The 11,405-nt window shown below is 34.6% G+C and overlaps 1 non-coding gene across 1 annotated transcript; it reads right to left on the bottom strand.

The window, feature by feature from the left end:
* Window positions 1-178: 178 nt before the first annotated feature.
* On the bottom strand, window positions 179-282 carry LOC123283659 (small nucleolar RNA U13). Its single transcript, XR_006524335.1, has one exon. It is a non-coding gene; the product is annotated as a small nucleolar RNA U13 (small nucleolar RNA).
* Between the last annotated feature and the right edge of the window lie 11,123 nt (window positions 283-11,405).

The following is an 11,405-nucleotide window of genomic DNA, read 5'->3' as shown; positions in this document are numbered from 1 at the left end:
TGTTTTTGTTTCCAGGCCTTTTTTTTTTTAACTGCCATCCATGGTAAGAAAATATTTGCAACGCAACCAAGTATGACAAACACACTCAAAATATTTTGGAAAAAATGCATTTATGAAACAATACTTACTATGTGCAATGCACTCTGATAATTCTTTTTTCTCTTACTTTTTCTTCTTATGTCAGATGGGTAATGTGCCGATGTCATAACAAGGATTGTGGGAAGGCACATCTTACATAACAGCGTGAATACCCAATCACCACGCTCATGAACTACAAAGGTTTTTTTTTTAATGCTGGTTATGATCTACTAAGTTGACTTCATGACCCACTAACGGGTCATTCAAACTTCCGAGTTGGAAAATAATGCAGCCTAGGGCAACTTCTGGGAGGCTGGTTGTCTGGAAGTTTATGGATACAAGAGATGTACAAGAATTGAGGCCACATCATGACTGTCACAGACCAACAGGCATAGTCCAACAGACAGTACAAGGGCATTTCAGTGGCAGTTAATAGTTAGAAACCACATCTCCACCAACATACCCAATATAAATGTTTTCTCTCCTTCCTTCTTTGGAGGATAATGTAAGAAAATCACCTTTCACACTTAGGTAGAATAATGGAGTGCAAGTGAGTTATCCAATTAATGCTAGGAAATTATAATCAGGCAGGTTAAGAATAAGTATGTGTCTGAATATATAAACACAAAGAAACATGCAGGTAGCAATTTAGCATCTTTTAAACAAATTCTAATGTGGTAAGCTGCCTTGACCTGGGAGTTACATCAGTGAACCAAATGGACATTATTTGAATGTAAACTGGAACTTTTGAGGATTTGTAAATCCTCAAAGCATAGAAATAAAATGAAATTTTGACTTATGTTGATCCATTTCATGTGGGACAGGCCAAACCATACCTTTCAGAAGTTCACGCAGCACAGAATCATCATAGACTAAGAGTGTAGACATTTTTGTTTCAATTTTACAGAAGGAACACAGCAATCAGGTATGTGAGTGAAGAAACTAAAGCAAACAAAGTCAGGAAAACTAAATGAAGTACATAGAAACCACCTATCTTTGCCCAGCTGGTGGCTAGATCTTTCCTTTCCAATAAAACATTAACAAATAAACAAACAATCAAAGAGAAAGCAAATCTCAGTTGGTAGCAAGGTAGAAAAATAGGTTAGAGGGGAGTAACACCCATTTTAGTGGGTCTCAGAGTAGTTCTGCCTGAAGAAGGGTTGGATAACCTTTTATATTTCCTTCCTGCACAGTTATTCTCAGATCCCATATGGAAAGTACAAAAATAGTGAAGAAAATCTCCCTGGTTCAGAGTTGGGTACCATGCGGGGGCTTGAGAGATACTTTTGAGTGGAGGAAAGTTAGCTGAATATTTTTAAAACAGCAATATTTTAAAGTTATGATTAGGCATCAAATCCTTTATATATTTTATTTCCAGATATTTTATGGAAAATGTTTATTCTGACAATTCACTAATAGTTATTAGTATATTTAGTGTATACGTGTTGGGAGAAGGATATGTTTAATAGACCAGAAGGTCATATCACAATATTCTTGCTAAAGAAAGACCTTTTTGTAACTCTCTCAAGGGCCACTGGCTCTTCAGAAACATCAGTTTTTTTGCTCAGCTGAAATTATTCTGACAGCTTTGACATTACATTATCATCACAGGATCGTGGTATATTTAAAGATAAATGAGGATTTATGGGGAATTAAAAATAAAAAGAATTAATAAAAGTCTGCAAAATACCAGATTAGAATATGAAAGGTTACTCTGATAAAAACTTGATATTTTCTGGTTCAATTAATCATATCTTTATTTGCTTTAATGTGGCTAAAAACAATGCATGCTGTTCCCTCAACATCCCTCCACTCCCATCTCACACAAGAACATGCACATTTCATTTTAACGATTTGTTTAAGGGAAATGATGATATTTTAGCATCCTATGACCCAGACTGATTTCTCCATATGGCTTAGTTCTGATTCTACCTGATTTTCTTTGCAATTCAGTCCCTCTCACGACCATCAAAAAGAGGAATATTGCCCAGCAGAATCTTTATAGTTCTACAGTGGATCTTTCTAAGTAGGTTGTACACCTTCTGCTGTAACATGGTCTGTTAAAAGATATTATGCTATCATACAATGTACTAAATTGCAAAAATCCATCGTTCTTATTTCCTATGCAAATCTGATCCTACAACATCCATACACACTCATACACGCATCTCAAATCAAGTCCCTTACAGAGCAACATAATTAAATTGTTTTGGGGATCTGTTTCAAGAAAGTTTCCTATGCCAAAAAAATTGAAAAGTCCAAAATGAAAAGTGAAATTTGTAGCTGGGTTTTAAATGGCAATTCTTACTTGTTTATTTGTTTGTATAATTACCCATTTATTTTAAGATCACCAGTTAGAACTGGAGTTTGGAACACTGTGCATGGAGGGGAGAGATGAAACAGACGCAATACAGTGTTAAGATCAAAGAACCCCATCAATTCATTCGGAGAGTCAAAATCCAGCTGAGCCTCCGAGCCCTGTCTGCATAATAAGAAAGGTTGACTAAAACATAAGGATTAAACAGATGAGCTGTCTCCTGCGGAGGCGTGGGAGGGAAGCCCCACTGCGACACTTGTAAAGACACTTTGGAAGCACACACCTGCTCCTCCGCAGTCAAAGCTACAGGAGACCAGCCTGGCCAAAGACGTTCCACTAAGGCATTAAATTGCCAGTGTTAAGAGAAAGGGATACATGTCTGATGGACATATATTCATTTTTATTCATTAAGACGTTTTCCAGTTCAGGAAAATGACAAATTAATAAATCATCTCCATTTTTCCAAGGTGACTTAGCAAGTGCTTGTTTTTCAAAATTGCGAAAAAATAGATAGTGCAAATTTTCCTATGTCATGAAACAGCATTAGGAAGATACCTCCCTCATGATCAAATATTTTTCTCAAATGAACAGTGCTTTTCTTGAGACAATCTTGAATAACATTGGTAAATATATGTTAGTTCCATGCTCAAGAAATTATCATTTTTAGTAGCAAGAAGTATATCCCAATTTTTACGAACAGTGCCAGGTTATACTCATAGCTATGCTAAATTACATAATTTGGTTCTAAACAGCAAGAATACAGCAGAGGAATTAAATGCATTTAAGGTGCTGAGCCTGTGACAAATGTTACATTTATTCTAAAGACCTCATCAGAATGTTATGTTGTAGCTACTGATAAATTATTCTGAACACAAAAACAATTTTCTTTAAGGAAAGCTAAACTACTTTTAGAAAGCTAAGCAAGCTGGGCCTTTAGCAACATAGACCTCCTGGGAAAAAATTGTATGGAGTTATAACATTAGATTTCAAATAAAATTTTAAAACTCTATCTTTGGTATGAATTAACTTTCTCAAGCACTGCACGTAGGGTGATTTGAAATGCAATTAATAGACCCAAATAAATGGTAAGCATTAGCTTTTGTTTTATTCATCAAAATAAGCAATCCAATTTGAAGTGAGAGCAACGGAGTCTCTCAGGAGTAGAACAACTTACACAATTTCAACAAGTGGCTTCATGGGGTTGACGTGCAGTTTTTGACTTGCTCCCTCCTAGCAGTCTAATTACGGTATCACTCACTCACTTAACCAACCAATACATTTTTACAGTGTTGATTATGTGTAAGGCACTGTGAGGCATACAGAGAAGAATTACACATGAACCACAAGCAACAGGACTAAACCATAAGTGCCAAATGTATGATGTAGATAAATGCTGTAGAAGTGGATCATCGTGGGATGAAGAAATAGAAGTCTTCATTTAAGATACGGGATTTGATTTAAGACACAAGGCATAAGGTGAAGACAGAGGTTGAGAGGAGTGAATTGGTTTTCCAGGGAAAAATACAGAGATAGAAGAAGCTGGAATCCAATTTGAGAGAGAGCATGTCATTCCATTTGGCTAGAGAACAGACTTATGCGTGAGGTTAAAAAGGTAAGAAAGGTAATTATTAGGAGTCTTTACTACTACATAAACTGCTTTCCCCCAGTCTTTCTCAAGATGTAGTCTGGAGAATCACCTGGCATTCCTATTGAAAACTCAGATGATCCAACCCACTCCAGACATTGTGAATCAGAATCTTGGGGGATGAGAACTGAGAAACTGGATTTCTGAACCAACTCACGTTATAGTATTATTTTTAATCTCTTAGGCAACAGAGAACCTTTAAAGTATTTAAGGAAAAGTGAACAGAAGGACTTTGGGAAGGAGGACGATTGGGAGACAAGCAGAAACTATGCTTTGCTCCAAATAAACATTAATATTTTCATTTCTCTCAAAAGCAGAAGCCCTCAATCCAAGATCTCATCAGAAATTCCTACATATCAATATTCCAATGTTTTTAAGAATGACTTCGAAGTTCAACTTATTTCAGTAAGACATTACTATTACCTTAAAAACAACTTTTTAAAGTTCTCTACTTCTGATAACTCTGTCCATTTTTAGAAGGTCTCATTCAATTCTAACCCTTCAAATAAATAAACATTAGCTTGTTTAATCCTTAGAGAAATTAGAAAATCATCCATAAATACTATCATACTGGTCAAAAATTAAGAGAATAAATAGTATTCAGTGCTGGCAAAGGTACTGGGAAAAGAGGACTATTAATATCTATTTGTAAGAATTTAAATTGATCGAAGGGGCAATTGGTAATACCTGACAAAATTTTAAATGCCCATATTCTTTAATGAAAGAAAAATGTTTCTAGTAGTCTAGCTTAGGAAAGTCACCACACATGTGCACGACAGATGAAGCTCATGCATATGTACACACATGCACACACACACAGATGCCCATATAATTATTAATTTACAGAAAAAAGTGGGGACAATTTATAAGCACATGAAAGGAACAGTTACATCAAGGTACATACATACTACAGGAAACTATGCAATTATAGATTCTGAAAATCTACATGTTCTTGTGCAATAATGTTCAAGATAAATAATTTACAAACAAATTGTAGAAAAATAGTCATAAAATAATCCAGTTTCTAATGAAAAAAGCAATGTGTATTTGTGTGTGTATTTATGTATATGTTTCTTTGCTTATAGAAAAAGCTCAGTTGACAGCGACAGGACTGAAGCATGGGACAAGAAGTAAAGGGCAGCACTTTCACTTTTTAATTTACACACGTCTGTATCAATGAGCAAAAAAAATAAACAAAATTTTAACTTTGAAGTAGCTAAAACAACTTACATAGTGTTTGCAAAATCTTTTAAAAGCTTACTAAAGACTTGAAATAACTTCAGAAAATAGTGCCACTTTTGAAGATAGTGTGGAGGGGAAACTGGCTTCCTTTCATTTTGATTAATTAATTCTCAAAATTTAATGGAATTGCAGGCTTTAAAACTCATTCAGAAAATTTACCGATGTACACGCTGACTTCCACTTCACTAAAACCTTTCCATTTTAATTAACCTATCAATCTTTCCACCTGATGGAGGAAAGTTTATAATTAGATTTTTAAAGAGCCTGAAATAAATACATACATGTAATATTAGAGTTTATAGGCTAAATTATGTAATTTTGCGCTTGATTATTCATTAGATAACTTCCATAAGACCACCTTCACTTATTCTCGAATTTAATACCTTTGGTAATTGGTTCTCATAAAATATTGTAACTTATCATATATGGGAATGCTGAATATGAACACATATTTTACAGTTAAGTTTAATAGCAATTTGTTCTCAAAATGACATCTAACAGATGCCATTTAAATCACTAACTTTATTCTATGTAAAAGATGAGATTTTTTTCTATACCAATACAGCAGTTTTAAAAAATTAACATAAAAGTAACATGCATTTTTTTAAAGTTCAGAAGTTTCTTTTAACTCAAAACAGTATGAAAAAATATAACTTCATCATGAAATTCTCCATAATTAGGTAGATTGATGTATTTCCCATGTTTCACTTTTCAATTTTTCAGCATTTGGTTTTAATCTGCATTCTTACTTCACTTCAATTGAAAGAAATGTGAGAGGAAAAGTAAAATACAAAGTAGTCTGGGTGTAAATTAAGTCCCATTTTCACATATTTAAATAGCACCAATAGAACACACGTATCCTTTGCTAGCTGTATATGTCACAGTGAAAGGAACAGCTTTACCAAGCCCATTCGGATAGGAAATAACAAGGAGAAAACTATTTACTGCAGAGTTTCATAGAGCAATTAGCAGCTAGCAAGTCCTACAGCTGTTATTTTATTTAAATTACTTTTAAAATCATGTTTTACAAACTGCGAGAATACTTAAGCAAACACTAAGTTCTTGAGCAAAACTACTCTTTCCAGACGTAAAATGGGAAAGTTCAATAAAATAAAAAATAATATAAAAGACTTTCTCTAGATATATGATCAAAGGAAATAGTCAACTATTGTTGGAATAGTTTCTGCATCACTTAGGCATAAATAAGTCAAAATTGGAGATTTCACCCCTCGACTGTATGGATCAATAACTTAGGACTTTTAGAAACTCTTCGAATTCAAAGCTACAGTCAGGTTAATACAGAGAACATCTAGGAAGAACCAAAAATCATTTACCAACAAGGAGCTTATAGAAGAGATCAAGCATATACCAGTGAAACAATTAGAAAATAATTTTTCAATAATAGAGTGTTACTATGTGCGGTACAATCTCAGAACAAAGGGTGGGCAACAAAATATGCAGAATAATTTCTCTGGTGTTTCCCAAATCCTCAGCTATAATTATTTTTCCTTGTAACTATAACAAACATGTAAATACATATTTCATTTTGCCATGTAAGAATTGCAAACATTAGAGGTAAAAACAGTAAAGTTCCATGGCACATATTAGTGGCTCAACAAACATTGTTTGTCATGATGCTTTTTATTTCTTTCCGCTCTTAGGAAAACTTGTTTATGCATTCAACAAATACTATTCAGCTCCTCCTACACGCTAGATACTTTGTTGGGTACAATGCTAGGTGATGGGGATAGAAGATGACGATAAGGTCCTTAAACAGACATGAACTGGTGTCTTTGTTTTAAAGGTTTCTCAAAGAAAGTAATTCTATAATCTCCCTTAGCAATGTTTTCCAGGTCTTCCTCCCCCACACCACCATAGTTTATTTCAACACCAGAAAATACTCTTTGTTTCTTATTTCTATTTGCTTTCAAATAATATAGTAGGTACTCTTTACATACATTAAGCTTATGACATGTGTGCATGGGTTTTTGTTTGTATGTTTTTAAATACCTTTTAAATAAGGTAAAAGCTACTGGACAGCAAGGCAGAATAATAAAAACATATTAATATTTGTTCCAATTTCGGCCTAATTGTAAGAAGCTTAGAAGGAAAAGAAATTCAGTTCAATTTTAAATTTAGGCTACATTAATCATATCAGGAAAAAAGACTGCTCCCCATAGACTTCTTAATATTTCAAATTTAGTTGACATGGATCATGATTTACTTTTGTCCTGACTTAACTGAAAAATGTCTTTCCATACAATTACTATCACACTGCATATCCAGGTATGCTGGGGGTTAATGTCATAGCTTTAGATTTAAACATAATTACTATTAACTTTTTAAAAGGTTTCACAAAACCAGCACCTCGAAAGTATTGAAATTGGTCTTAATTCTTCAGTGTTTGTGCAGCTGCAGAACTTTCCATTTTTTCTCAAAATATTTCTACTTGATCAGAAACAGATGAATTCATTAACTTCATTATTAATTCAAACGATTTTTTCACTTTTGTAAGCTCCAAGCTTGTCTCACTAAGATCTGCTCTCTCTCTGTGTTCCACAAAATGTAATCAATCTCTATTATAGTCACGAAAATGGTATTTGTCACTTTGCTGAGAAAAAAAATCAATATATCTTCCAAGGCTGAACAGGCATTTAATGCAACGAATTGAAGACTGTTAGAGAAATTTAGTTTGCCAGGAGTTTAGGACAAGCTAATCAAAATCTAGAAAATTCACAGAAGGTTGGCCGATGAAATATATAGATATGCCATGGAAATTAATATTTGGGCATTAGAATAACCTGTCATCTCCAATCCTGACAAGAAAATGGATTTAGACAGGCAAATCTCCAAGGGGTCACCATTTTAAAACACAAAAGTGAAATCCATATACCAAGAAAACATTTCTTGAACATGGCTGATAAATAGGAAAGGCTTCATTCTCTTTTCCTATAAAATTTACCAGATAGAGAGAGACTTTTAGAATTGCAAAATTGTAAGAAATCTTAAAGGTCAGAAACAGGTAGGGATATTGTCATTGGAAATATGTTGGCTGAGAGCTTTTTTGAGCTATAAATTATTGCAGTGGTTAACTACAGAGCGAAAATGGTGTTAGAGAGTTGGAGAACCCAGTGCACATGCTGGTCTGCCTGTCAGAGAGGACCTCTGCCCTGTTCTTCCAGCTCCTGCTGAGTTACCTTCAGCAATCAGGAAGCTGGAGACCTCTTGCCCCTTGACAACCTCTTGTCTGCAGAATAGCTCTTCTATGTAGAAAATTCTCCGTCTTGAGCTGAAATCTACTTTTTAAAAAACTGCCACACTTTGGTTCTAGTCCTATATTTGGAATGACGTAAAGTCAGTCTGTTGGTTTTCCTTTGAATCAGCCCCTTCAGTGCTTGAGGTCAGCTATCACTTCCTGCAGCCCTTTTCTTTTCTGGACATAAGTGATCTTGTTCGCTCACCCATTTCTCCTAGCACTCCATTTACCACACACCTGGTTTCAGAAAATTTGTGGTTTTGTCTTCCCAAGATACTCCAACTTATCAATATCATTTTAATTTGCATCATCAAAAACAACCATAAGAAAACAAGTATGTTCAATAAGCATAAAATCCGTTAGAGCCCTGACTTACTGTAGTTAGAAACTGCAATAAAAAAAGCGAATTCCTTCTTTCTTTCTCTCTTGCAGCAGATTTACTGGATTTGTTTGGGGTTGAGTTTATGATCAATTAGAATGGAAGCTCTGTGAAGGCAGGAATTCATGTCTATTCCGTTTACTCCTGTATCCTCAGCACTGAACACACAGCATACAGAAAATAAATATTTGGTGAATGAAAGTAGGAATAAAGAAGTTATTAAAAGCTGCTAGATCTTAGCTTTTTTACACTGCTAACAAGCCAGGTTCCTTCCATTCTGTACTTATATAACTGATCTTTAAAAATCTAAATATAGGGCTTTGTATCTGCTGAATATTGTCTTGGTTTATATTAAGTGTTTGCAATAGCTAAAACTATATCGAAATGCATATAGGTCATGTACCGCATAAGGATGTTTTGGTCAATGGCAGACCACATACACAACAGCGGTCCCATAAGATTAGTACCAAACAGCCTAGGTATGTAGTAGGCGATATCATCTAGGTTTGTGTAAGTACACTCTGTGATGTTCGCACAAGCACGAAAATGCCTAACGACGCATTTCTCAGAACGTATTGCCATCATTAAGTGATGCATGACTGTACGTGGACAAAAGGACTGTAAAGCCATGGCTCTGGTTAGCCTATGAGACTTAACGGATTCACACTCATTTTGTCATTCTCATATCCCATAGTTTTCGACTACAAAGTAAACATCTCTCCATAGGTTAATTCATTCCACTTTTAATCCTGCTGTAACTAGTTATTTCATTTGCTCTTCAGAGTGACACATCGTTTTCTAAGTGAGACTACTGAGGCACAGTAAGATTAATAACTTGCCCTAGGTCACGCCATAAGTAAATTCCAGGGTCAGGATTCAAATTCAGATACCTCAGGACCAAATCGCATATAGTAGTCCCCTTTGTCTGCGGTTTCGCTTTGCACATTTTCAATTACCCAAGGTCAACCTCGGTCTGGAAATATTGAATGGAAAATTCCAGAAATAAACAATTCACAAGTCTTAAATTGTATGCCATTCTGAATAGTGTGATGAAATCTCGCACGGTTCTGTCCCATCCCGCCCAGGACATGATCATCCCTTTGTCCTGTTTATCTATGCTGTATAACTACCTGCACATTAGCCCCTTATTTAGGAAAAAACATAGTATATAAAGGATTTGGTACTATCCGAGGTTTCACGCTTTCACTGGGGGTCTTAGAATGTATATCCTGTGGATAAGGGGGGACTACCGTACGCTTTTCACTATTCCAGGATCTCCAATTTAGGCGAAAGGTAATTTGAAAGTGAAAATAATGGCAAAGAATTTCTAAGAGAGACACTTTGGAATAAATTGTATCTCCCTGATAAAGAGAAGTCTGATTTCCCAAAGAGTTTATTATAAGTTCCCACTAGCAAACCATTTTCTTAAGATACTTCTCTTCTCTGCTCTATAGTCTCAAACAATTAGAGATCAAAATACTAAAAGAAATTTCAACTGTGAAATTTATGTCAAATTTTGAATCTTCATCCTTATGACTGAAGAAGCTGGCACAGGTAGAAAACAAAAGAAGATCTAAAGAACAGAAATGAGATCTCCATTGTGGGCTCCATGTGAATACTGTGTTTGCGCAATGACAAACCAACTCTGAAATTCAACTTTAAAAAAAGTGTGCATAGAAAAAAAAATCTGCACACCTACTTGTTTGGTGGGAACAAGCCAAGATAGACTAGTGATAAATTGAAATTTAAAAAATTTTGACAATTTGGGTGGGGGTCACATAGAGTGAATATGCGTGAAAAATATTTGCATCACCTACCAGGTTTCCAGAATAACTCCCTATGTGATAAAAGATCAAAGCAATTTTTATTACCAATGAATTCAAGCAACTGCCAATTTAGTGACAATATTTTTCTCAAATAAGTTAATATTCTACTGAGACAAACTGGATAATCACTTGTTTGAATAATGGCATTATGACCACACAATGTACGAACCTTTTTAACTATCTTGAAAATTCAATTTCTTATTAAATAAAAATACATGATGGTTCATCTTCATTTGCAGCAAATCTGTGGATGCTCAATTCATTTGATGACTTACTTAATTACAAAGTAAATAAGTGACTCATCGGAATCTCTTATTAGATGGCAACAATAAAAACTAAAGATCTTATTTTCTCTGTGAGCTTAACTTGCTCCTCTATGGTTTTCATGAATAGGATTTTTTAATGTCTCTATCTATTGTTGTCACTCTCAGAAAATGTTTTTCATAGAAGCTTAACTGTAACTTTCACCAATATTACAAGATTGCTTCATTTCTGAGGTCACCAAACAAATCAAGTTAATTAAATGTATTTCTTTGTAATCAACATAGCAGATGACTACATCTTAAGAGAGAGTTATACTAAGTCTTCTGTAAACATGTTTCCTCCATTATAAGTCTGAGTGTACATGTGCTTATGTTAATTATCTATTCACCAATTAACTT

This window comes from Equus asinus, chromosome 4, assembly GCF_041296235.1.
Source record: "Equus asinus isolate D_3611 breed Donkey chromosome 4, EquAss-T2T_v2, whole genome shotgun sequence".
In the NCBI taxonomy this organism is placed as follows: domain Eukaryota; kingdom Metazoa; phylum Chordata; class Mammalia; order Perissodactyla; family Equidae; genus Equus; species Equus asinus.
The sequence above is the reverse complement of the archived record's forward strand: the minus strand, read 5'-3'. Positions and strand labels throughout refer to the sequence as shown.